Source organism: Ailuropoda melanoleuca, chromosome 9 (genome assembly GCF_002007445.2).
Source record: "Ailuropoda melanoleuca isolate Jingjing chromosome 9, ASM200744v2, whole genome shotgun sequence".
NCBI lineage: Eukaryota > Metazoa > Chordata > Mammalia > Carnivora > Ursidae > Ailuropoda > Ailuropoda melanoleuca.
This window is the reverse complement of record NC_048226.1, coordinates 91,190,156-91,216,495: the sequence shown is the minus strand read 5'-3', so window position 1 is coordinate 91,216,495 and position 26,340 is coordinate 91,190,156. Positions and strand designations below refer to the sequence as shown.

General features: G+C 50.3%; 1 long non-coding RNA gene across 7 annotated transcripts in view; it reads right to left on the bottom strand.

The window, feature by feature from the left end:
* LOC105235728 overlaps positions 1–26,340 on the bottom strand; it is a 199,166-nt gene that overhangs the window by 58,868 nt on the left and 113,958 nt on the right. For all 7 annotated transcript variants that reach the window (XR_004627921.1, XR_004627924.1, XR_002141873.2 and 4 more), the window contains one exon: positions 24,426–24,547. This is a non-coding gene — a long non-coding RNA (uncharacterized LOC105235728). The remainder of the gene's footprint in view (positions 1–24,425; positions 24,548–26,340) is intronic.

The following is a 26,340-nucleotide window of genomic DNA, read 5'->3' as shown; positions in this document are numbered from 1 at the left end:
GTCCTGAGGACAGGACATGGTAAGACTCATCTCTGTCTCCCTTATAACACCAGCTGTGTGGTGAGTATGTAGGATTCATCCTGTATCCTTTGTAACAGCAAACAAGCAAACAAAACTGAATGTGATCTCAAAGATGCCAGCAAAGGACTACTTAACATAGACCACGATCCAGCTACGGAAGATGACCGTGAGCCATTACACGAATGATGGAGAGCTATATCCTTACAAGCACAGAGCGATGTCCACCCATCCTCTCCTGGGGTAAATTAATTACAGGACCACACAAATGGGATGTGTGTGGCCACGCGTGCCCATGACGGGTATTTATGTGCTGTCTGTAGAGATCCCTGGGTCTTGGGATTTTAGGTCGACTTTTCAACTATATCCTTTGTCCTTTTCTGACTTATTTTGGGTTTTTCATAATGAATAAGCATTCCTACCTAGTAGTGTCTAAGGCAGGAAATGGCAAACTATGGCATTTGGGCCAAATCTGACTACCACCTGCATGTTTGGCCCATGAACTAAGAATGGCTTGGAGATTTTTTTTAGTGGTTGGGGAAAAAAGAAAAAATCAGAAGAAGAATAGCATTTTGTGACACATGAGGATTATCTGAAGTTCAAATTTCAGTGTGCAAACATAGCGCTTTCTTGGAACACAGCCATGAGCAGTTGCTCTGTATTTTCCATGGCAGTCTTTGCGTGACGATGGCCCAGGCTGGCTGCCACACAGACCACATGCACCGCACGGCCCTGAATATTTGCTCTCTGGCCCTTCACACAGTCAGTCTGCAGACCCGGTGTATGGCCTCGCCGGCTCTGGAAGGCTCCACAAGAACGCTGGCTGGAATGGCAGCCATGCAGGGTTCTACGGTTCACGCTTGCTTGCAACGCACAATGCTCACTGTTCTCGGGATTCTGCATTGTGAATTTGCCTCCTTGCTAAAATTGATCCAGAACCCCCAATACGTAGCACTTTCCCAGTCATTTTCAGATATTCCCAGAGCAGCAAAAAATAGTTTGAGTTGTCTGACTCGCAAGTTCCCAGCCGAGGCTGGACGAGGTGACACTCTGCTCCTGGTCTCAGCTCTCCTACTGTAAAGAAGTTTCTCTTCTGGTGGATTAAACTTGACAAGGTTACACTGCTGGTAAGGTGTTGATTTCCACCAGCTCCTTAGAAAGTTTCTAAAGCCTGTGATCTTTCTGCAAGACCCGGCTGCTGGCAATGCTAAGAGCCCTCTGCGTGCTCTGAGAGTCCAGATGAAGAAGGGTTCAGAGAAAACACTCTGCAAAGCACAAAACACTCTAGAAATAACCATGCTGCGTTTGCCATCAGCTTTCCTGTCCACCTTCCCTTTGCTTAGTCAGGTTCGGTCCATCCAGAATTTCACTTCCCATGGAAGCAGAGAAAGGAAATGTGGTCGCAGACACATCTCACTACTCTCCAAGGCTTCTTATGACTTTGAAACAGGCTAAAAGAGTCCATCCTTCCCACCACCACATCCCCACCTCCCCAGCCCCGTCTGTGCTCTGGGTTCATGTTATTACGAGCACTGCCCATGGCCAGACACAGCCAGGCTGCTTCACAGAAGCCAAAGAAATTACTAGAAATGAGTACTAGCTGTGACAGGGAAGCCAGATGTGCAGACAGGGGCCTTTCAAGGCCCTCACTTCCCTGCTCATAATTAGTCAGCTTCCAGCAGTGATGAGAGGCTGAGGATGTCACAAACAGTGACCCTCGCTGGCAGCTCCAGTGAGGATGGGGTGTTTGGACACCAGCACAGGGCTCCACAAGGTGCTCGGGGCTTCAAAACATCAGCCAACCTTCTGTTCAGAGCTGAGGACAATTCCCAGGGAAAAGATACTTCATCTGTCCAGCTACTGTCCAAGCGCTCGATGGGGACCTACTGTGCGTCAGGCAGTGACCTAAACCAAAGTGAGACACAACTCCTCAGCCCGAAAACCCCAGCTGGCTGACAGACACACACATGTTCCGACCCACACACTGTCAAGGGCCCACTGCCCGTGAATTCCCATTCTTCAGAGCAGCCGCGATGGTCCAAACCTATGTGCACTTGTATGTCTGCCTTTCCCACAAGGTGAAGGCCTTTTCATCTGTGTGACCCCAGATTTTGCACAGGTTCTCAGGGTGTGTTGCTTGAACTGAACTGAACCAAGGGAGGGAGGGAGGGAAGGAAGGAAGGAAGGAAGGAAGGAAGGAAGGAAGGAAGGAAGGAAGGAAGGAGTGGATGAGGGGAGAGCGGAGGGAGGGAAGGGAGGGAGGGGAAGGAAGAGGGGAGGGAAGGAGGGAAGGAAAGACGGACACTGGGAATATAAAAATGAACAAAATGCTTCTCCTAAGCCCAAGGCAATGACTGTAGATTAATACTGAGGGTGGACAGTAAGTAATCACCGTGAGTCCAAGGACATCAGATGTGTAAAATAAAGAAATAATGGGGAAGTCATTAGCTCTGGCAGGAGCAGTCTCCCCGCAATGAGCAGACATGAATTAGGACCATTTGATTTGTTACACATTCCACAGCATCCCGGCCTGCCTCACCATAGCATCCCCTGCACATTATTACAACCTTTGCTCATCATCTGTCCCCTTCAAAGACAAAACTCCCCAAGGAGCAGAGACTGCTTCTCTCTTGTCCGTTCCCTAGCACCCAGAAGTGCTCAATAATCATTTGTGGAACGGATACATCCGATTAGAGACAAAACCACATTATAATCCCCTAATAGATATAGGCAGAGCTGCGGGGTGCTAAGCTTACACACAGAGCAAAGCGGCTGACTGTGCCCTGAAGGAAACAACAGCATTATATACACACACACAACTTGCGGCTACCACAGTGATTACACAGCCGATCTCATGGAGCCCTAGCCATTCAGCAGTCATGGTACCCAGAGTGAATGCACTCAAGGCGTCACGAAGAAGTTAGCATCGCTATTTCACAGAGGAGGAGAGAAGCGGAGGCACAGAGAAGAGAAGGGGGCGGGGCCCAGGTCACAGAGCTAGCAAAGACTGCAGTTGTGTGACTTCGTACGGTGTCCCACAGGAGAGCCAGAGGGAAGGAGTAATGAAGTCATTCCAGCAAAGCAGACACCAGCACCAGGCTAGGCAGACCCTGGGCAGAGAGCGGAGCCCAGTCTTCATGCTGCATCACAATCCCATGAACCCACATACTCAGGTGTGCCCCACAGTAACGCTAGTTCGGTGATTCTCAATCACCGGAAGAGACTTTTAAAAACACCGAAGCCCAGATGTCTCCCAGACCAATTAAAGCCCCGCTGAGAAGGTGGGGGGGGGGGCGTAGGAATTGGATACTTGTATTTTTTTGCAGTCTCCTGGGTGACTAGGGCACGCAGACAAGGCTGAGGACCTCTGGGTAAGGCGTCTGCCAACCTGCTACCTTCCCCAGACAGGGCTCCAGCAGGAGGAACTGCTAAGAGGTTGCTGGAAATCAGGTGTGAGTACAACAAGGAATGGCTTGACTGTTGGACCACTGTCTCCCTGAACGAGTTATTTATTCACCTGCGACCATATCCTGAAACAGGGCCCCTGTCAACTCTGCCCGTGGCCAAGAATGGCGGGCTCAGCACTGCCAAGGTGGGAGGCTCCCCACAGGTGTTCAGAGAGGATGCCCACCGCCTGCAAACCTACTGCTCTGTCCTGTACAAGCCAGAGACCTCGCAAAAGTCATTCGACTTTCTGAGCGTGTTTTCTCATCTGCAAAATGAGAATAAGCATGTTGCGAGGATGAAAGCAGATACGGATGCTGAAGAATTCGCTAAGATGAAAAACAAACAAAACCAGAAAAACACCACTTAAAGAGAAAGTGTTACCACTGCCAACTTGGAGGAAGTTGGGTAGAGTGGTGGGTAGAGCAGGGATCTGGGTTCAAGCCTGGCTTGGCCTTTATTATGAAGTCAAGAAACCACTCTGAGCCCACGTTCCTCTTCTGTGGTCCACAGCACAGCCACGGCTCGTGTACTCATCCCCTCACAGCAAGCTTGTACTGGGCATCACCCACGAGGCTGGTAGATGGGGAATCAAATGACACAATACGTATGAACACACTTTGGAAATTGTAATCTGCTCTACAAAGGAGAGGCCATTGTTCCTATATGTAATGATTAATCACGGGCTCATGGGCTTCCGGGGTCTACAGGGACCTTACAGGGTCGCATCAGGGTGGGATGCTCCAATTTCCCCCACTCCACTCCCTCTCAGTCCAGTGTGACCGCTGCGTGGCTCTCCCTGGCGATGAGACCGTGACGGCGGTCTGCGACCACTCAGTCCAGCCAGGTCTCCGTTTCCTCTTCCTCCATTGAGATGTCCACCTGTTCTCTTCAGTTCTGCATCTTAGTTCTGATCTTTGGGGCCCGGTAAGACACATCGGAGCTACTGTCACCCTTCCTGCATTTCTCATTGGAGACAACTGTCATGAACGTCCAGCTCTAACTCCCAAGTCCACTGCAGTCTTCTCTGGGAAGCTGGGGCAGTGCGAGTCCCCTGTCTCAGTCAGCTCGGGCTGCCACAACAAAAAAACTAGAGACTGGCTGCTTTAACCAACAGACTCACACTTCTGGAAACATAAGTCCGAGATCAAGGTGTTGACAGGCTTAGGTTCTTCCGAGGCCTCTCTCTTTGGATTCCACGTCCTCCTATTAGCAGGGGGGGAGAGAGCTCCAGCGCTCGGATATCTCTCCTTAGACAGGATACTAATCCTATCATGGGGCCCCACTCTCATGACCCCATCTAAACCTAATCACCTCCCCAAGAGCCCATTTCCAAATACCATCATCCCCTTGGGGGTTAGGGCTTCACCATATGAATTGGGGGGGCACAATTCAGTCCACAACACATCCCCTCAGAAGGTTCTCCTGCTAAGCAGAAGCAAACCTTCTTCAGACACTGAGTACACACAATGCCTACAAAGCATTAGTTATATGTGTGGAGAAAACAAATAGGAATTACCTGCCCTCAAGATGCTTCTGGTCTGAAGAGGGTCTCCATCTGCACGTAAGAGCTCCTTGCACCATGAAAAAGAACGGGCCATAAGCCGGGGATAGGAAGAGAGTCAAAGAGGTCACAGCAAGAAGAAAATACAGCCCTGTCCTCTGACTAGCTCGTACCATACAAGTGGTGACTCTTGCGCTGAAATCAGGAGACTCTCATTCATTCACACTGACTGAGAGCCTTCTCGCACTTACCAGGTTCCCTGCCGCAAGCTGCAGCCGTGGCCATGAGCAGAGCGGACAAGCCAGCAGCCTCGACAGACTGGATTCTGTGTTCTGCTACAGATGTGCGATCCTGCCAGGTGGGAGGGGTCATGCCAGACCTCTCTGTGCCCCTCATCCCGAGCACAGTGCCGCACCCCGAGTAGATGCCTAATGACATAGCTCGTCAAATAAGTGAAAACGAAGACGTCTCCAAAGTCAGCCTTTACCATCAGAGGTAATTAATTGGTACTTGCTCAAGGAGGGCCACATGCCTTCCTAAATGCCTGTGGCTCACTCACTGGTTATTAAGGAGAGCCAAGGGCCCCAGAGGTCCCAGAGAGCTGAGCCCTCGAAGCCACCGTGACGGGGATCTTGTGAAGACAGAGTGCGAACAGGACCGGACTGGCCTCTTGAGGATGACTCACCACCAAAACCCCAGGTCTCGATGACAGGTTCAATCCTGGGAAAATGGAATTGGGTGAAGAAGCGGGGTGCTATGCCACAGGTCCTGGGGGGGGCGCTGGTGACTTCCCCCTGGCATTAATGCAAGAGTCATGGAGGACAAAGACCTTCCACAGCTGGCAAGACCAAGGCAACAACGTGAAGGTCGCTGAGACAACTGCTGCATTCAGTAAACCAGGGCAGCCTGAAGTGGGAACTGAGACAGGACACGGTTTACGGTATCAGCAGTGTGGACCCTTCATGGACAGGATGTCCAAAGAAGCTTCCACTGGAGTCCAGAAAAGCAGTTGCACAAGGCACTGGCTTGAACCAAGTGTAACTTCTCCTTCTGGGTTCCTGTCAATCTCCTCCAACGTTTAGTGAGAGATTGTCGTGGTTCAGCCTTGGAAGCACTTTTGCCTTTTCGGTTGACTTTCCTGAAATCATGCCTTACTGAGCCATGGCTCTTACTCAACTCTACTTCCTGTGCCAGAATCTTATTGACAAGAAATTTAAAAGGACTGGGTGCCAAAACATGCAGCACGACGCTTGTTTTTAGGTTTAGCATACTTTTATACTAAAACAGTTTATACTAATATTTATCCTAACATTAACTTAACGGAATATTAGAACATGTTTTACTAAAATTTTTTATACTAAATATTTTATACTAAAATATTTTCAGTGCACAGAGAATTGGGATGCTACAGTGTGGCTTCCCCTTGGTCATTTCAAACACTGAAGACGTCTGCCTGGGCATCTATTTTTACACTGCTCACATCCATGCACAATACATCAGGACGGGCACAACCATTGCTTTTGCCTATTTGCCAAGTGTTAGACTTTTTGAAATGTATTTCTCAAAATGTATATACACATATACGCAGTCCCCAACTTACGATGGTTTGACTTAGGAGTTTTTGACTTTACAATGGTGTGAAAGCGATATGCATATAGTAGAAAGCGTACTTGGAATTTTGCATTTGGATTTTTTCCCAGGCTAGGGACATCCGGTATGATCCTCTCTTGTGGTGCTGGGCAGCTCCCAGGCAGCAGGCGATCACAAGGGTCAACAACTGAGACACCGACAACCATTGTGTTTGTCACTTTCCGTAGAGTAGTCAGTAAATTACATGAGATAGTCAACACATTATCAAACAGGCTGTTCCTTAGATGATTTTTCCCAATGAGAGGCTATCGTAAGCGTTCTGAGCATGTTTAAGGCAGGCTAAACCAAGCTATGATAATCAGTAGGTAGGTTAAGTGTATTACATGCATTTTTTTTACTTAAGATATTTCAACTTAACAATAGTTTTATGCAGATATAACCCCATTGTAAGTCGAGAAAGAACTGTATATACACGTACACACACACATACACACACACACACAAACATATCTATTGTGAAAACATCACAGAGCTCTGGTTAAAGTCTTAATGTCTTCAGACAAAAAAAAAAAAAGTCTCGCAGTTCAATTCATGTTTGCCCTTTGGGTGCAATGTGACAGGGGGGATCTAAAAAAAACAATCAAAGGGGACTATTAAGAATTTCTAGTATAATGGCACCTGTGTCTTACCCAGGGCTTATAGAATACGCCCTTCTACGTAGCAAATGTTTTAAAAGACTGAGATACTTTGTTATGTGATGGTGTAATGTAGCTAAAACAATTTCTGATCACAGAATTCCTGAAAATTTTGTCATTTCTTTTACCATACTTACTGGAAGATGATGATTCTTTTTGGTGAAAGACTGAACTTTTCCCCTTCTTTTCCATAGCCTTTGGATGAAAAAAAAACTTTCTACTAATGAAGTAAGCAGACATCTAATATTTTATATGCTTTTCAGCTGTGTAATTTAATATTGGGATACTTCATTATTAGCTTATGTCATCGATAAAGTGGTGATGTGTATGAATATTAGTTCAACCATATATTTATAATGTCTGGGAAGATGTGGCTATAATGCTGTGGGAGAAATAATTTGGCAGTGTTCACCTGCTTGCAAAAACCTGGTGCAAGAGCTTAACTATCGAAGTGCATGCTGAAATGAAAAGAACACACAGAGTGGACTTAGCTTCTGGCTCCTAGACAAACCTGTAGATTTAACCCCCGCCCCCCCATCCCAGAGTGAGCGCCTAAACTTCAATGGGTGGCTGCAGCATGCTGCCCAGCACAGTGAGGGCTCGATAAAGACACTTACAGAGTCTATTTTTACTATTATCATCATCATTATAATAATTACCAAGAGAACCATCCATGGAAACTCCATGCCAGAACAGGGCAAAGAACCTAGAACACAAAAGAGGGGCCAGCATTTAGGAGCTACAAGAAGTCACGAGGCAGCTCAATGAGCAGAAAGAAACAAATAGAAACTATTCTGGAGAATGAACCCAAAAGGAATAAGGGACAGGCAAAGAGCAGGGGACAGTTCTTGCAGGAGCTAATCCAGCGAACCCACCAAAGCCTGCAGGGCACACCTTTTCGCATCAGTCTCCTCACTGATAAATTGGAACAATGTTACCTAGTAGTGAGGAGATACTAGTCAACCTGTAATAGCTCATAGCACAGAAGTAGAGCTTCAAGAGATGTTAACTTTTGTTCCTGTTTCTCCCTTCTTGAATCAAGGAGCACTGGCTCTAAAATAGGAAAACTAACCTGTACATAAACACAAATCCTAGTAAATGAAATTTTACATAAACCACAAAAGCCTAGTGATCATTAAAAGTCCCCGGGAGGAACTGATCGCGGTTCACTAATTAATCGGGTTTAGAGATACCAAGCATCACTTAACCAATATCATTTCTCCTTAGAGGAGCAAATATGATGACTGTCACTTGGCAAAGTTCTAATTTATACCCCTCTGGGAAGACCAGAAGAATATGCACTTCTCCCCTCAAGTTTTCAAGGATGAACAATTGCCAGCTTCCTTGGATAAAGGTAAGATGAGTCAGCTGGTTTCACCGTTAACCAGCATGGACTGCAGCCCCCCACCCCGACTCCAATACATCTCCAACCAACAGATTTGGTAAGGATCAGACAGAGGAAAGCAGAGAGCTGACTGAAAAATGGGTGAGTGCTGGGTGTTATGCGCAACTCATCGACCTTTGCATCGGAATCCGGGGATGTACTGTATGGTGACCAACATAATATAATATAATAAAAAAAATCATAAAAAAATGGGTGAGTGTTCACTGGGTAAGACCTTCTGCGCGGGAACATGCAACAGAGACCAAGTCAGATGGGGGTCATCAGAACTAAACACACATGTGCAGAAGCACACCCACACACAACCCATGTGCTCATGACTTTNGAAGCATCGACCTTTGCATCGGAATCCGGGGATGTACTGTATGGTGACCAACATAATATAATAAAAAAAAAAATCATTAAAAAAAAAAATGGGTGAGTGTTCACTGGGTAAGACCTTCTGCGCGGGAACATGCAACAGAGACCAAGTCGGATGGGGGTCATCAGAACTAAACACACATGTGCAGAAGCACACCCACACACAACCCATGTGCTCATGACTTTTCCATTCTAGTCAGCAAACATGCTCTTTGTTTAAAAAAAAGAAAAAGTCAAAGTCAAAGCTCCCGCTTTCTCACACCTTCCAATCACATTTCCCGGAAATGTCTGTTAACAAGAAGTACAGACCCTTCTCAGAATTTCTCCCGTGGATTGATAAATACGCGTGTGTCCCTTATTGTTCTGTCTTATTTTATAAAAGCGGGCTAACTCTATGCAAAAAGTACCATGACTATTCTTCAACTGATTGATTATGGACACCTTTCCATATTAGTATATGTAAATGTATCTTATTTGTATTTAAATTTTTTTAACTTTTCACTTTAAAATAACTCCACACTTCCAAAAAGAGTTTACAAATACAGTGAACTCCCATAGCCTTGCAATTTCTCAGTATGATGTCTTGTGAAACCACAGTACAATTACCAAGCTTTGTCAAGAAATTAACATGAACATAATACTATTGCTTAATCCAGAGACTTTATTTAGATTTTACCAATAGTGTCTTTTCCAACCCAGAATCCAATCCAGGGTCACACAGAGCATTTACCCTGGTCGTGTACCTTAGTCTCCTTCAACCTGGAATCATTCCTCAGTCTTGCTTTGTCTTTCATTTTTGGAGAGTACTGACCAGCTATTTTGTAGAAGTTTCCCCTAGTTTGGTTCTGTCTGCTATTTCCTCATTATTAATTTCAGCTACGGGCTTCTGGCAAGAATCCGCACTGAGGCAATGGCTGACGCCAGGGCTGGGGGAGGGACGGACAAGATGAGACTGGAACATATTGTGGTGCCAAAAAGTAAGGCAATGCTCACAAAATGATGAGGAAATGTCAAAAGGACATAGAGCTCAACATGAGGGGCACCCCTGTGGCCAAATCTAGAAAAAAACTGACCAAAAAAATTATCATAGTTATCGACAGTAACCCATATAATATAAACACATGAATTCCTACCAATAGGAATAACTACATTTTTTTTTTGAGTGGAAAAGAAAGGAAAGCTCTTCCTTACATTAGAATCCCAACTGCTAAATACAGACATAATGATGAGACAGACAACTGTTAAGCAAGCACCAACAGTTGAACAGTTTCAAGCAAATAATCCATGATGGGTAATAAAATTAGTGAGGTACAAGAAAGATGAGAAACCGACTATTTACATAGTTTCAAAGTTATCTCCCGACAAGATACTTACTTATAATAAAGAGAAAAATAGTAACTTTACAGTGGAGAAACCCACCAGACACCAGGTTGACCTTCATCAGGTGATCGAGGTCGATATCCTCAGGGACGGACAAACCAACACCATGTACCTTGTGGTCTGACGCACTAGGGAGGCCAGGGCAGCTCACTCGTCTTAGTGACTGTGGAGCCGGGCGCTGTCCAGCCGTGAGGCTGTCTTCCGGTTCTGCTATTTTATCTGTGCTGTCCCCGGAGTATCTTTTGCAACTTGTTCCACTGTTGCTCCAGGACTGCTCATCAGAACAGCACCCACTAGACATTTTACGAGGTCCTGCCAACACCTCCTTCAACAAAGTTGGTCTGATTCATCACCACCCTGGCCCCCCAGCACTGCAGGAGAGTACCCACTTTCTCTTGCCAACGTTCATCACTACAACTTGCCAGAATACCTAATGCAGGAGAGTTAAGGAAACCGGCTCAGGCCGTGCCAGCACTGGGGCAAGATGCTGGGAGCAGGAGCCAGGAGAACAAGGAGCCTGGGTGCACCTGGCCATGGAGGTATTTTCTGAGGGTTAACAAGGGCAGGGCTCCAGGCCAAGCAGGACGCAACGGCAGGCGTGTGTACCAAAAACACTAGGGAAAAGGGTTCTAACGTAGCTGCAGGATGCGATACTCATTTGCTACTTGGGAATGACTCAAGAGCTTGAATTTGCACCAATCCCCACTGGGCCTCAACTCCAGACTTCACGATAACAAGTCTCAAACAATACCGATGTAGTAATGTAAGTTTCCCAATCAAACCTACTAATGAAAACTCCCAACCTCCGTGTTGTGTTTTATAACCCGCTTCACGTCACTTTATGGACATTTCCTAACAACGGTGAGAAAAGCATTACTACCTTTACAGGTAACAAAGAGCAGACACTCAGTGAGAGGAAGTAACTCGGCCAGAGACAAACAGCGAGGGGAGGAGAGAGGCAGCTGGTATCTGGAAGCCTAGGTCAGCGTTCATCTGGAGAGTAGTGGTTCTTCTGGTCTGGACTGTTATGGTGCTGAGGGCCCCCGGACATTCACTCATCTCCTCTCTGCAGCCACCTGATGATGCCAGTACCATTAATAGCTTCGTTTTTGCAAGAAGGAAAGACCGGGATTTCACCCAAGTCCTAGCCAGCAGTAAGGGACAGGGTGAGGACTCCCACTGTGGCTTGTAGGCCCGTGTTCCTGTGACGGTACTACCCGGGCTCTTATCCAGAACTGTGAAGACCTTGCCTCCTGCTGACTGTGCCCTGGGCCGTGGGCAGCGAGGGGAGAAGCAGAGCCTGTTCATGCTGAAGAAAGGGCGAGAAAGGGGAAGAACTGGCCCTGGGGACCAAAGCCCTCCCCTCTCCCCCACATGATCAACCCCATAAATTCTCAGTCCCGATCACCCATTGTATACAAGCCAGCTGGACTCCACAGCCCTGCTTTACGAGCTGGTCTGAGGCAAGACAAACCCGTGAATAAAAACCCAAGCGATAGTTCAATACCCGACAGTGACATCAGGGATGGTGAGACAAGACACACAGCTGGACGATAAATCAAAGGGCTGAGAAAGACAGGGCCTGGGAGGCCTTAGGGAGGGCGATGCCTACGGTGACCTCCAGAACCAAGTATCTGCCCCGTACAGCTCCCCTGCCTCTCTAGGGCAGGGGCGAAGGAGCCATCACTGCAGGGCAAGGCCGCAGGGGGAGGTGTGGGCAGAAGGGAAGACTGCCAGCAGCTATTAAGCACCTCCTTAGTGACCTCACTTACCCTTCCCTAACCACCCTGAGGCAGGCATTATCCCCATGTGGATGGTAAGGAATAAGAGAGGCCTCTGGAGGGTGGCCTCCAAAGGGAGGCTCAGAGAGGGTGGTTAACTTGCCCAAGGCACCCAGGTCCTGATGATAAAAACAAAATAAAATATGAAGTGATAAAAATGCCCGGATAAAAACCAGGTGTAGCTGGAACTCAAGTTAGGGTCTATCCACCCTACCAGGCTCCAGGTCTTCGCTGTAATTCACAAGAGCCAAGGACAATGGACTGTATAATCAAATCCAGAAGCTGGGACCTGCTGCGGACCGAACTGTATCTCCCCGGAAATGCATATGTGGAAGCCTCGATCCCCAGTGTGGCTGTATTTGGAGACAAGGCCTTTACGGAGGTAAGGAGGGATAAATGCAGTCATGAAGGTGGAGCCCGAATCCAAGAGGACTAGTACACATATACAGAGAGACACCGTACAGCCTGTATTCTCCCTCTCTCTCTCTCTCTCTGAGGAAGCAAGAAGGTGGCCCACCTGTGTGCCAGGAACCGATTCTTCACCAGAACTGCAATCAGCTGCACCTTGATCTTGGACTTCCCAGTGTCAGAACTATGAGGAAATGAATTTCCTACTGTTGAAACCACCCAAGCTACGGTATTTTGCTATCGCTGCCCAAAGTGGCTGCGACCTGGCCAGTTTCTACATCAGACCAGTGGCCTGATTACGGTGTTCTTTGAGTATGCCCTCATCACTCGTGTTTGAGCACGAGTCATTGTCATTTATACACACAAATGCCTGTGTTATTATAAAACATACAAAAACGAAGCCATTTTCTAAGAAGGGAATAAAATAACACAAATAGGAGCTGTAACATTTTCTTCTTATACCGTTTTGGGTTGAACTGTGTCCCCAGAAAAATATGCTACAGTCCTAACCCCCCAGTACCTGTGACTGTGAGCTCATTGGATCACGGGGTCTTTACAGAAGTAGTCAAGTACAGATGAAGTTCATTCACCTTGGATTAGGGTGGACCTCATCCTTATAAAAAAAAGGGAAATTTGAATACAGCCACACCAGAGAGAAGCCGAGGCGAGGCTGAAGGCAGAGATAGGAGAGATGCAGCACCAAGCCGACAAAGGCCAAAGACTGCCACGCGGTCCTGCCGACACCCTGATTTCAGGCTTCTGACCTGAACAACTGAGAGAGAATGTACTTCGGTTGTTTTCAGCCACCTAGTTGGTGGTCCTTGGTTAGAGCAGCTCCTGCAAACCAATGCACAGCATGGGATGACCCCACACAGCCCATTCTGGAATGTTCTGAATAAGGAAGGTGAAGGGTAAAGCACTGTAAGGAAAACGGAATGCACGTACAAAGGCCAGTTTTTGCAATGTTTCACCATCATCATGATCGCGCTCAGTGAGCGTTAGTGGGGAATATCACGATTTACAACCAACCGCGCTGCCCCTGAAGAAACGTACAGGTCACCATGCCCTGGGAGGACGGCGGACGCAGACCATGGTATTGGGACAAGGGGCAAATCACGGGAGGAGAGCCGTTGGGGCGTCAAGGAGAGACACTCCTCGGCGAGCGGCCACGGGGGAACGTGAAGGGTCGCAGGAAGCGTGCCAGACGCAGCTTCTGCGGGGTCGTGGCACAGAGGAAACCCCCAAGAAGCCCCGGGCCACGTCTTCTCCCCAGGCCAGCGTCACTTCCCCGTCAGCACTGCCCTGGTCTATTTTGACAAGGCTGTTTCCACCCCGCATGGCCACACGCCCCTGCAGACACAGAGGAGCCCAGCGCACCCTGGGGACCGGTGCTCACAGTGGAAAACCCGAAGCATCACCCCCCCCCCTGCTCAGCGGGCTGTGGAGACGGGCTGCCGGAGAGCCCCCCGGGGGTGCCCGTGGTCGTGGGTGGTGGCGGGAGGAGGCGAAGACAGCCAGCAGTATCAGCGGCAGGCCTTCCGGGCATGGAGGGTGCAGGTGGGCGGTGGGGCAGCCCACTCTGGGCCTCGAAGTCACAAGTTTGGAAACCTGCTTCGAGTTCAGTTGAGCGAAGGAGACAGGAGTGGGAAATACAAAAATACACACTGTGCATTAATCAGGGTTCAACCTGGAAGAGGAAGCGTATCTGTTGTTTCAATAGGCAGAATTTCAGATTAAAGAGCCATTTACTGAAAAGGCCAAAGGGGGACCCTAAGGCATCCGAGAAGTAGTGGCTGTAGAGAGCAGCTCACCCCCTTAGGGATGGGGCATCAGAGTGGGAGGATGAGAAGTCTGGCGGGCCCTGGGGAGTCTAGGATGGGGGTGTCATCTCTGAGAACAGCCAGTGAAGCTGGTTCCCGGAGTGTGGGACCAAAAGGATCCCGTGCAGGCTGGGAGCCAGTATCACTCCTGAGACCAAGTGCTGACGTCAGGGGAAAGAGGTGTTACCCCTGTCAGAACGTCAGGAATAGGGGTGAATAGCAAGGTGCAAGGCCCTCTGCCCTCCCAGGCTTCCTGTCACCCTGGAGCCATCAGATCTGGCCACAATGGGCCCGCAGTCCTTCAGGGCTAGAATCAGAAGCTGTGGGCTGGCCACTTCTCCCTTGACATGGGGCATGCACAGGGGCAAGAGTCAAAAGGTTTACAAACAACCAGTTGGGCACAGACCCCAGGCAACCCGACGGGACACTGACCTGAGACGGGCAGCCAGGTCGATAAATCACACCCGCTGTCCTGGCTCCTCGTCAGCCCTGTGCGCCTTCCAGTTCCCCACCAATCCCTACTGCCTACCCACCAGGCCCACACCACTGATTCCCACTACCTGCTTAGCCCCCGAGACACATGAGCTTGAGACAGCTGGCAGAAAAGGGAAGCAGGGAGGTCATCCTGCACTGGATGTGAATGCCTTCAATTTCCCTCGGGTGTGCGGAAAATTCTAAGAAAGAAGGGCTTTATGTTCCTGACAAACTCAGAAACCAAAACCCTTTCTCTGGTTTGGGGGACTGTGTGAGTCCCTGCTGAGGTGACACAGGACCTCCCTCAAGGGTTCAATCTACTTAGGAGAGGCAGACAAGCGAGAGTTCAATTTAAAAAAGGGGTTGGGTGCATCCTGATGTGGTAAGGCCAGGGGGCTCAGGAGTGTGAGATGAGAGGGCATGCAGTAGGGGTGAAATGGGGAAAGCTTTCTATAGGAGGACAGGAAGGCCAAGAGGCCAGGAAGGGAACAGCAGCCCAGGGAGATGAGCAAAGGCCAATGTGCATGTGACAGCACCCTGCTCTACACGCACTCTGGGCAGGACACATCTCTGAGTCTCTGTCTGACTGTGCCCAGATCATCCTCACTTCTGTGCATGAGACCACGATGCCCACAGGGAAAAGTCCAGTGTTCTCAGCCCACGGTTCTCTGCCCACGTGGACTTTTGGACCTTGCCATTCATCACCTCCACCTGCCAATCAATGTGGCTGGAGAAAACAAGTCTGCTCAATAGTGTGTGAGTGCGGTAATGGATTACACCTGGGGCATCAGTCTGACTTCACGGTGAGCTTAATATAGATCCGGATGGATACCTATGCAAATATTTATACTTATATGCATGTGGGTATACGCGAGGTTAGTACATGCATGTGGGTATACGTGGGGTTAGTATACGCGTGTGGACATACGTGGGTTAGTATACGCGTGCGGTTGTATGCAGGTTTGTATACACACATGTATTTCATCACTGTCACTGAGAAGGCCTGGGAGCAGTGACATCCCGGGAGCCATGAGCACACCCAACACCCACATCTTGGTTTCTAATACCATTCTCTGATAAAACAAACCAGGCTCCTTGAGGAAATGGCTGAGTCTAGGTCTGGGAAATAGACAAGTAGTGGCAGAAAGTAAGGAAATGCTCAAAAACAAGCAAACAAAAACTCCCACAATAATGGGAGGTATGTCAAAATAAGGGGGGTTGGGGGAGGTAGGGAGAGGTATGCCAAAAGGACATAGGAGCCCACAGAAAGAGCTCCCAATGCCAAAGCTGGAAACACATGTGCAAATAAAGTCATAGCATTTTATAATCCAAAGGATATAGTCACTATCTGAGACGCCATACTGATATATATGGACGGAGTGGGGGACGAATCTCCCATGGAGAAGAATTCCAAATACTTCGTGTAGCTAGTCCACCACCAAGGGGGAGCCTAATCTCCCTAAGTGTGGGCTATATATCGTGACATTCGTCCAAGCACAGTGGGCAAGGTGGGGCGGGAAGAGTATATTACAGTGGAGAATTCTGACAAACGGCGCCATATAGCCAGGGGGTCAAAGTGAACATTAACAGTGATTACTCAAGTATAGAGCCTTGATATGATGTGATGAAAATAGACCTTTGCCCCTGGGGTCTTTCTTCCCAAAGCCATAACCCCAGTCTCACTGCTGGGAAAAACACCAGACAAATCCTAATTGAGGGACAATCTACAATGTACCCGACCGGTACTCTTCAAAACTGTCAAGGTCTCAGAAACAAGGGAAGTTTGAGAAACTGTCACAGCCAAGAGAGCCTACAGAAACACAGGACTAGATGTAATATAGTACAGGGGATGGGATCCTTGGACAGTAAAAGGATATCAGGTAAAAACTAAGGAAATCTGAAAAAAATAATAATAGTAAGTACCAACTGTGGTTAGTCATAGTCAATCGATACTGGTCATTTGTTGTCACACTCAGGTAAGATGTTTGTAGTAGGGAAAACAAAGGTGGGGTATGTGGGACCGTTCAGAAGGACTGTCACAATTTTCTGGTAAAATAGAAAACCGTTCTAAAAGTTTGTTTAAACATGTGTGTGAAGGATATGCATGGGAGAGTGGAAGCTTGGGGGCACAGGTAAAAAGTATGACACCTGGAAAATTTGCTTCGATTTCTGCTCCTGCAATGACTCTGACGCTGCCTTCCATCATCGCCGGGGACAATCAGGTTCCCAGACCCAAAGCAAACGGCCAATGAATGCGTCAGCTCAGCGGCCACGGGTGGGGCATCTCAGGTGTCTTCCGAGGAGTCAGACCACAGTGTCATTTGGTGCTCAGAACAGCTCACTCGGCAGAGGCGGAAACCGAGGCTCAGAAGCACCAAGAGACTTCCTCCCAGCCCAGGGCTGGCACAAGTGGCAAAGCAGAGGCCAGGGCTCAGGTCTCCCTCCTGGGTCCCTTCAGCTACGCCTCCCCTGCCGTGGCCGGTCCTGGTCCCTATTCCCTCCCATCCCAGCAGGAGCAGGGGCTGACACTCAGGGAAGAGGCAAGCTCGGTGAGGATCGCACCTAAATAGGTTTTTCTTTTATCTTTTTTTTCCTCTTATTTTTATTTTTATGAAACTTTCCCTTAATCCAACCTTTTTAAAGGTCCCTCCCCCATCTGGTATCCCACAGGCATGAAGCCAGGGTGCCTCTGGTCTGCAACAGCAGAAAAATGGCCATATGAGTCCTTGAGGTCGACCATTGTATGATGCTGGAATGGGTCAATTCCCTCGTTTTAATAAAGGTTTCATCTTTGCAGGGAAGTAAAAAAACAAAACAAAAAACCCCCCCAAAAAAACCCCGCAGGCCAGCCTGCATCCATCCCACTGATGGGTGTTTTCTTCCCAAAGGCACCCACCCCCACTAGGTCTGCCAGAGTGACAAAACAGGAGAGAGAATGGCTTGGAGCAGAAGAATGTGAATTCCCAGCAAGCTGGCCATTCCGCAGAGTGACAATGGGGACCCAGAAGGCAGCAGTGCAGGGGCTTCTGGAAGCCACCCACATCCCAGAGGAGCCAGGCCACGACACGGCTGTGTGCCATGTGGGGCTCTGTCACTTAGTTCATTACAAACCAAGGACTAAACCCACTGGAGCCAGCCACCCGGAATAACGTGGATACCAGGGGAGCAGGAAGGGAAGGCTTGTCACCGGAGGGAATTTGTTGCCTAAGCTGGGAAGCGACCTGGAAGGAATAGGTGGCGTCTGGGGTTAAAGGTACCAAGAGACACGCTGGGATGGGCTGAGGCAGGATATGGAGCATTTAGTGCAATTTAGCAAATGGTTCTCTCATTAGTAGAAGCTTCTGAACGTGAGCCTCAAGTTACAAAATAAAAGGAACCTGCGATCACGCAAAGGCACAGAACACTGGTCTGTGCGTCACACACGTTCCATGGGGAGAAGCTCTCATTTATCATCCTGGGCGACTCCTTAACCTCCATCCCCTCACACATTTGGGAAAGTAACTGAGATGATAAATGGAAAGGGCTGGGGCGCCTGGGTGGCTCAGTCGGTGAAGCGTCCAACTCTCGATTTTGGCTCAGGTCCTGGTCTCAGGGTCGCGGGCTCTTCGCGGGGCGTGGAGTCTACCGGAGATTCTCCCTCTGTCCCTCCCCCCGCTCGTGCATGCTTACTCTTGCACGTGTGCGCGTGCTCTCACTCTCTCTCTAAAATAAATAAAATCTTTAACAAAAGATAGATATAGAGATAGAGAGACAGTACTGAGCTCCAGTTATTACTGGTAGTATCAGTATTCGTATTTTTACGCTCCCACAAGTACTGCGTCCCAACACCACCTCTACTCCCATAAAGGCGGCACCTTGTCCGTGGTGCCCCACAGCAGCTGATCACGCTCCCAGTGTTCAGCCACGTCAGAAGGAAATGGACTGGCTGGCTGAGGGAAGGCACACACGACTCGTGTCCAGCTCCCTGCGACGTGGGGAGTGCGTCTGAAAAGAAACGCAGCCCAGCGGGTCACCAAGAGCAAGACCAGGGGTCCAGAGCTGCCTCTATTTCCATGAGCCTGATGCCATGAGCACAGGAGTGCTCAGTAAATACCGGATTCTGTGTGAGCAGGGAAGAGAAGACGAGTGACAACTACACGCGGGGCCCGGCTTAGGGAAACCATGCGTCAGGATACAGACAGGACAGATAAAAGTAGCTCTTACGGTCCCTCCCGTGGGCACCTCATTTTCAAGATGGGACTGTGAAGGGTCAAAGGTATCAGCCAGGACCCAACACTCACAGAGGAGCCTCGGGGCCACGGTAATCAACCCTCCGTGCAGCCCGAGGCCCGAGCTGCGGGTCCACCATGCATCCGAGTCAGCTCAGGCTGCATAACAAAACTCCAGAGGGCACAAGGCTTGCACAGCAGACACTGGTTTCCTCGCAGCTCTGGAGGCAAGAAGTCTGAGATCAAGGTTCTAGCCCATTCCGTGTCTGGCAAGAGCTCTCTTCCCAGCTTGCAGAAGAGCTGCCTTCTTGCTGCGTCTTCACATGGCAGAGAGAGAAGAGCGAGCTCTCCAGGGTCTCTTCTTATAAGGACACTAATCTGATCAGGTCAGGGTCCTGCCGTTCTGACCTCATCTAAGCTGACTTACTTCCTTCACTCAAATACAGCCACGCTGGGGGTGACAGCTTCAGCGTGTGAATCTGGGGTGAAGTGGGGGGCACACAAACATTTAGTCTGTAACACCGTGCAAATACAGTTGCTTGAATACACTGTCTCCCCCAGCGTCTTTACCTACTGTTATCTCTGCAGAGCTGGGGGGCCACCCAGCTCACGGCGGGGATATGGAAGAGGGTGGGAGGGAGGGCGGAAACTGCTGTGTCATGCCGGCCACCACAGCAGGTCCTGGGGACGTGGACCGTAGTGCAGCCCCATTGGCCTCTCATCCCTTCCCCCAAGGGGCACTGTTGAGATAAAGATCCTCATCTTCAGGAGAAAAAATCTGGGTGACAGGGAAAGGAAGGTGGCAGAGAAAAATCACAGGAGAGGCAGATAGATGGACAGACAGATGGAGCAGCGAGAGGCCGTGAAGAGCCAGTCCGGAGAGCCTGCAGATCGGGTGGGGGTCCAGGCATGCCCGTGTGGGGACTCTGGGGATGCAAACTGGAGGGGCGCCAGCAACCCGCAGGGCGGCCTCAGCAGCAACATCTCTCTGAGTCTCCAGGTCACTCATTGTGAGCTACGGTGTCTCCGTCTGCTCAGCCTGCCGTCACAAGCTGCCACCAGTGGGGTGGCTTAAATGACATTCATCTCTCACAGTCCTGGAAGGCTGGATGTCCAAGACCTAGGAGCTGGCAGATTTCAGGTCCCGGTTTGCAAAAGACAGTCTTCTGGTTTTGTCCTCACACTGCAGAGAGCAGAGAGCAGTGACTCTCTCTGTCCCTTTTACAGGAACATGAATCCCACGGCTGAGGGCTCCTCCCCCGTGAGCTCATCACCTCCCAGAGGCCCCGCTTCCCAAGACCACTGCACTCCGGGTTAGCGTTTCAACGCATAAAGTCTGGGTGGCACAAACACGCAGTCCGCGACACCAGGGATCCACAGAGCCAGTCTCCATTTCCAGAATGCCTTCGGAGCAAGAAGGGGGGCTTTTCCCTCCATTACTGCAGGTGCCCGCAGAGCGGGATGCTGCGGGCTCTCGGTCCACACTCAGGGACGGAGGGACAGGAGAAAGGATAAGGGAGAGCTTCATAAACTGAAAGTCCTTAAGCGGACAGCAGTGCTTATGCTGTTTCCCAAAGCAGACCGGGGAGCCCCTGAAAGAGGAGTATTTTCTGCCTTGTTTCCAACTTTCTAGCCCAAACTCAGTGTCCTCAAATCCAGGCAATCCAAGAAAACACTCCCCAAGCCTGTCCTGCATGCCTGTCATGATGCCAGAAGCCGGGACAAGAGAGAGAGCAAGACGCACAGGCTGCTCTCAAAATACTTCCAGGGCAGGGGATGGAGCTGGCATTCCAGAAAGTCGTGGGCTGCTTCTGCAGACAATAAAGCCCACCGGGGACGTAACACGGGCCGAAGGGACAAAGTCTGGCCTTTACTCTAATAATAATTATCGTGATGATCACACATAATGATAACCGCGGTGGCTGTCCATCTGTGTGACCAGCTGCAGGATCAGTGGGCCCAAGAGTTGCAGAAACACTTTCATTTTCCTGGGGTGCTGAGGACACAGTGCCCTGCGTCCGCCTAAGCCCATGGCCGCTGAGGAAGCTCGGTGTCTGCTGGCACGGCAGATGGGACCAGAAAAAAAACAAACTTAGGCACATTTTCCTCCAGACTTACAGATCCCTCTTCGGCATTTGCCCTCACACTCTGACATTAATTGAACTCTGTCTTCACTACTAAAAATAAACTCCAGGTCAAATGCAATGAGCCAAAAACCTCAGCATGAAACCACAAGAAATAGAGTAAATAGTAAAACGGGCTAATAGCAGAGGTGTTTTGGTGAAAATACGTTTTCTGTTTCAAGCCTAGAGTCCCGAGTGGGCCGGGAGTTCTTTCAGTGCTGTAGGCAGTGAAATATAGGAGGCAACCACCAAGCTGTAGCCAAAGACCAGGGCTGGCTCCTGTCCACAGACAGGCAGGCAGGCAGGAGCTCCCGGATGCCCTCTCCCCCAAAGGTCAGGGCCGGGACCAGCCTGAGAATATCAGGCAGGAGCTGAGAGATGCTCCCAGGGGGAGATGGTGCCTGGAGAGGAGTCCAAAAGAGCAAGGTGAGGGTCAAAGGGAGGAAGGCAAGCCTGTCTGCACATCCAAGGAGCAGTGGGGATGGGAGAATCACCTGTCAGAAGCTAGACAGGTAAGTAAGGAGGGGGAGGAGAAGTCAGCAACAAGGGCTCCCTTTGGCTCAGCCGTTTTTCAGGCCAGCTTTGGGCTCTTCAAGACCAGCCCAAGGGGGGACTGGTCCATTCTGCAGATGAAAAACGAGAAGCCTGGGGAGCAGCGAAGGACCTGCCCAGGGTCCCCGGGGGCCTGGCAGGGGGAGCAGGGGGAGAATGCAGGGGTACTGATGCCTCTGTTCCAGGCCCAGGCTCACGGACGGCAGGTATGCGGGCAGATGGGCCCCAGTGGAATGACGCTGTCCTCAGGACGGGTAGAAGCACACGCACGAGCACAGCGAGGACACCCTTCTCGGAGCCCCCAGCACAGGCCAGCCCTCCCCGATGTGTTCGGGACGGTGCGCCTCTGAATCCCAGCAGCCTCCCCTGCTCCATCGGCCTCTTCCCCGCAGCTGAATTCTGCACAAATTCCTTTTCCGTCCCCCCCAGACAGATCGGTCGGGCCTTTCTTCCATTTACAGAATGCAGGCAACACTGCTCACGTTTCAGCCACGGCAGCAAGGGACGGTTCTCCCAGCTGGCAGCTCATCCCACCCAGTGACTGGAGCCCCATCTACCCTTGCCACGCCCCCCACCAAAGGGAGCGGCTTGTACCCACCCTGATTCCAGGTGCTCCAGGGAAAAGGGGGATCACACAAGAGGCTGAGGCACTTTCACTGTCCTTCTGCTTCCCAAGTAGGCTACCGGGACGAGGAGCGTGCACTGCGGAAACCAACCGCAGGGGCTGGCTGAGCGCTTGAGAGCCCGGTAAGCACACGGCCACGTCCACAGGAGGCCTGGCGGCAGCACTCAGTGTAGACAAGTTCTGACCCCCAAGCGGGAAATCAGCTCCTGACACGTAGTGGGGGACACAGGTGCAGCGCAGAGCTAAGCACAGGGTGCACAGGCTCCCCAGCTGCAAATCAGCTCGGCTCCTACCAGGTCTCGCCTACATGCCACTTCCAAGAGCCCCCAGGGGCAGCACCCTCTCTAGAAAGCCCCCTCGGCCCTCCCTGCCCGTGGGGAGTCTGGAGAACCCCACGTGCGTGTCAGTCTCCCCCACCTGGAGGGAAGGGCGGGGACTCTCGCTCGCCACCATGTGGGTCACGGGACTGCAGGGGACATGGGAGACGAGAGATACAAATGCACTCGGACACATTTAAGGCACAAGAGAAAAGACACAGGGGCACATGAACACCGTCCTCTGTTACCCTCTCACTCCGACTTCCACACCTGTCTTCTCACAGGTCCCCACCTGAACCATGGTTCCTTGTTCCATTGTGATTTATTCTTTCCAACATCTTGTGTTTTTTTTAAGAAAAAAAATTGCAACTGACCTCATTCTTTGCTCTAAGTCTTTAAGAACTTTCTTCTTTTGGTTCTCTCTCTCTCTCGCTTACTTTCTGCTGTTCATTCCTTTGTTCTTGCACTATCCACAGTAGTGTCAAGTGGGTGTCGGGTGGGGTGTCAGGATGTGGAAGACAGTCCTGTGCTCGAAACAAGGTCACGAGTGACTGGAGGCACGGGCGTGGGTGGGGGAGAGACTCGACAGGGTCTGAGGCAGGCATGTCCTAGATCGCCGGCTGCAGCCCGCGGGAGGAAGTAAGGCACTCTGCTCAGGACAGGGGGGTCTGTACACCCTGCACAAGCCATTTCCCAGACAGGCCTGACGGGAGCTGACCCAGAGAGGACAGACCAAGGACTTAGAAACAGCCTGGTGCGTGGAAGGAGCTGTACGTGGTGTAGTTAATGAGTTAAAAAAACAAAACCCCGGGGTGCCTGGGTGGCACAGCTGGTTAAGGATCGGACTGTTGGTTTCAGCTCAGGTTGTGATGTCAGGGTCGTGAGATCGAGCTCCCTGTCGGGCTCCGCGCTCCGCATGGAATCTGCATGAGATTCTCTCTCTCCCTCCGCCCCTCCCACTTATGCACGCTCTCTCTCTCTGTCTCAAATAACTAAATCAATCTTTAAAAAAAACAAAAAAGCAAAAAAAAAAACAACCCTCCTGTTTTGAGCATTTCCTCCTCCATGCCAGGCAGTGTGATAAACTATCTCCTCTCTCTCATTCAATACCCACGACATCCTCTTGAGGCAAGAGCTAATACGATCCCTATCTTACAGATGAGGAAACCGAGGCTTGGAACAGCTGAGTGATCCACCCAAGGTGAGGCAGGTGGCAAAGCCAGGAAAACCCAAGTCTGCCCGAAACCCCCGGTTTTCACCTCTTCCTTTTCCCCAGACAGCCTCTGACTTGGTGGGACTGAGTGTGTAATGCAAGGGGGCAGGAGGGAGACGGGGATTCTGTTCTACATGCTCCGAAATGTGTTTTGCTCCCAACACATCTTCTCATTGTCCCCCACTGCAGTCCCCACACGTCTCAGCAGGACAGCGGGAGTACTGCCACCTTCTGCCAGGAGGAAAGGTGTGGGCCATCCCCCTAGGAGGTAGTGGGCTCCATCCTCGGCTAGGCACAGAGGGAGAGCTCCCAAAGCATAACACTGAGGCCACCGAATGCCGAGAACCAGGTTCCAGGTGTCAGGGTGAAGTTACGGGAAGCCAACTTCTCAAACCAGCACAGGAAACCAGGCCAAGAAGTCAAGAACCACAACCCAACCTCTGTTGCAGGAGATCACGGATTCCAAAGGCTATTTTTTGCTCCATCAAGTTCGAGAGGAGAAATCTCTTACCTTTGTTCTCCAAATCTCCAAATGGCCCAGCTTTAGGTCAGGGAAGGACAGTCCATCTAGAGTACCAAATGGACGTCTGTTTTTCAGACTGACAGCACCGAAATCTGAGGTAAGACAGGAGTCTGTAAACAGGCAAGAAAAGGACAGAGAAGTATTAGTATCAATGCTGACACCAAACAGATTTGATGAGAGGTTCTATTCATTTGAAAAGTACAAAGCGTATACTTACTGGAAGCTAAAGGAGAAGCTTCAGAAGAGCATTTACTGAGCAACTACTATGTGCCAAGCCCTGTGTTAAGCCATTCAATCCTATGAGACCAGTTTTGACGGCTCCATATTTCAGAAGTCACGTAAGAGGCCAGGCCAGAACGGAAGGCCAGGTCTTCCTAGCTCCCAAGCCCCTGCCCATCAATCTCATTTTCCATCCCCACTAAAGCTTTTTCATTCACCTGAGTCCGGGAACTCTAGGTAGACAGAAAGGAGAAACATAAGAAACATACCCAGTAACTTCACTCTGAGAATGTCCTGTCCCTGAATGTCCAACCCATTCCACAGAAGTGGGGATACTATGAGCTGTGGAAGCGGTGTCACACTCACTAGGTTGTAAGCTTTATCTGAGCTACACACTGTCACCTGGGAACATGTGACCAGCGGATATCACGCATTACTCAGGGAGCAAAAAAATGTCGCTTTGCCAGGGATTCTTATCCTAACTGATCACCAAGACGGCTACATGAGGTGGCCAAAGGGGAGTGGGGGAATGGGGCAAGGGGGCCGCTGCTGGTCTTACCAGCCCTGGAAGGACCTCCTAAGACAGCTTGAGCAGAGCTGAATGCTCAGCGGGTGGACGCAGACACTGACTCTTCGTCAGGGGGCAGTGTGGCATGACAGGAAGCCATACTACTGGGAATGCCTGCGTGGCTCCATCAGTGACGCGTCTGCCTTGGGCTCAGGGCATGATCCCGGGGTCCTGGGATCGAGCCCCGAGTCGGGTTTCCTGCTCAGTGGGGAGTCTGCTTCTCCCTCTGCCTCTGCCCCTCCCCCCTGCTTGTGCACAAGTGCATGTGCTCTCTCTCAAATGGATAAATAAAATCTAAAAAAAAAAAAAGCACATGATTACATTTACAATGGGGTGATTCTCCCCCATTCCAGACCTCCCTACTGCAGCCCCTCAAAATCCCCAGCATCTTAGCGACCAGATCATCAAGGAGATGGAGCTCGGTGAACAGGGCCTCAGCATCAGCAAGACTGACAAGTTCTGAAGGGGAATTTGCCCTCAAGGGTAGGAACAGCTAGAGAAAGACCCTCGACCCACAGCCGAGAGCAGAGGCCAGGTGGCTTGCCATCCCCACCATCGATTCCTTCTCCCTCCTCCAGGAAAAATGTGGTCACAATTAGCTACTCTAAGGCCCTCTGGTTGTCACACGCCTGCCTTGGCCGTGTTGGTATCAAAGACGGACCCACAGCAGCTCTGCAAGCCTGAGAGTGCCTGTCTCCTCCCACCAGGCGCAGGTCTCGCCCCTGGGCCCTGTCCCAGTTCCCCGCAGAAGAGGCTGACTCAGGGAAGTCCCTTGACTAGCAACTCGCTCAGAAGGCTGCCCTCCTTGGCACTTACACGCTCTGGCCGTGGGCAGCCTCCCACACTTCTCAGGCATTTTTAAAAGCACTGTTTTGCCTTACTGTCAAAAATGCATTCAGCTTATTGCCTAGAAGAGGCAGCAGCCCAGCTCCCTGGTTGTTAGACCGCCTGGATCGTCATTCCAGGTCTACAAGAGTCTTTTTAGGGGCCTGAGCAAGTTACCCTCCAAACCTTGGTTTCTCATCTTAAAGATCTGTGCTTAGTGTTAAGTGAGAATCTCTGCAGAGCTCAGCACTGGGCCTGGCATGTTGTGGATACTTAGAAATGTCAGCTATT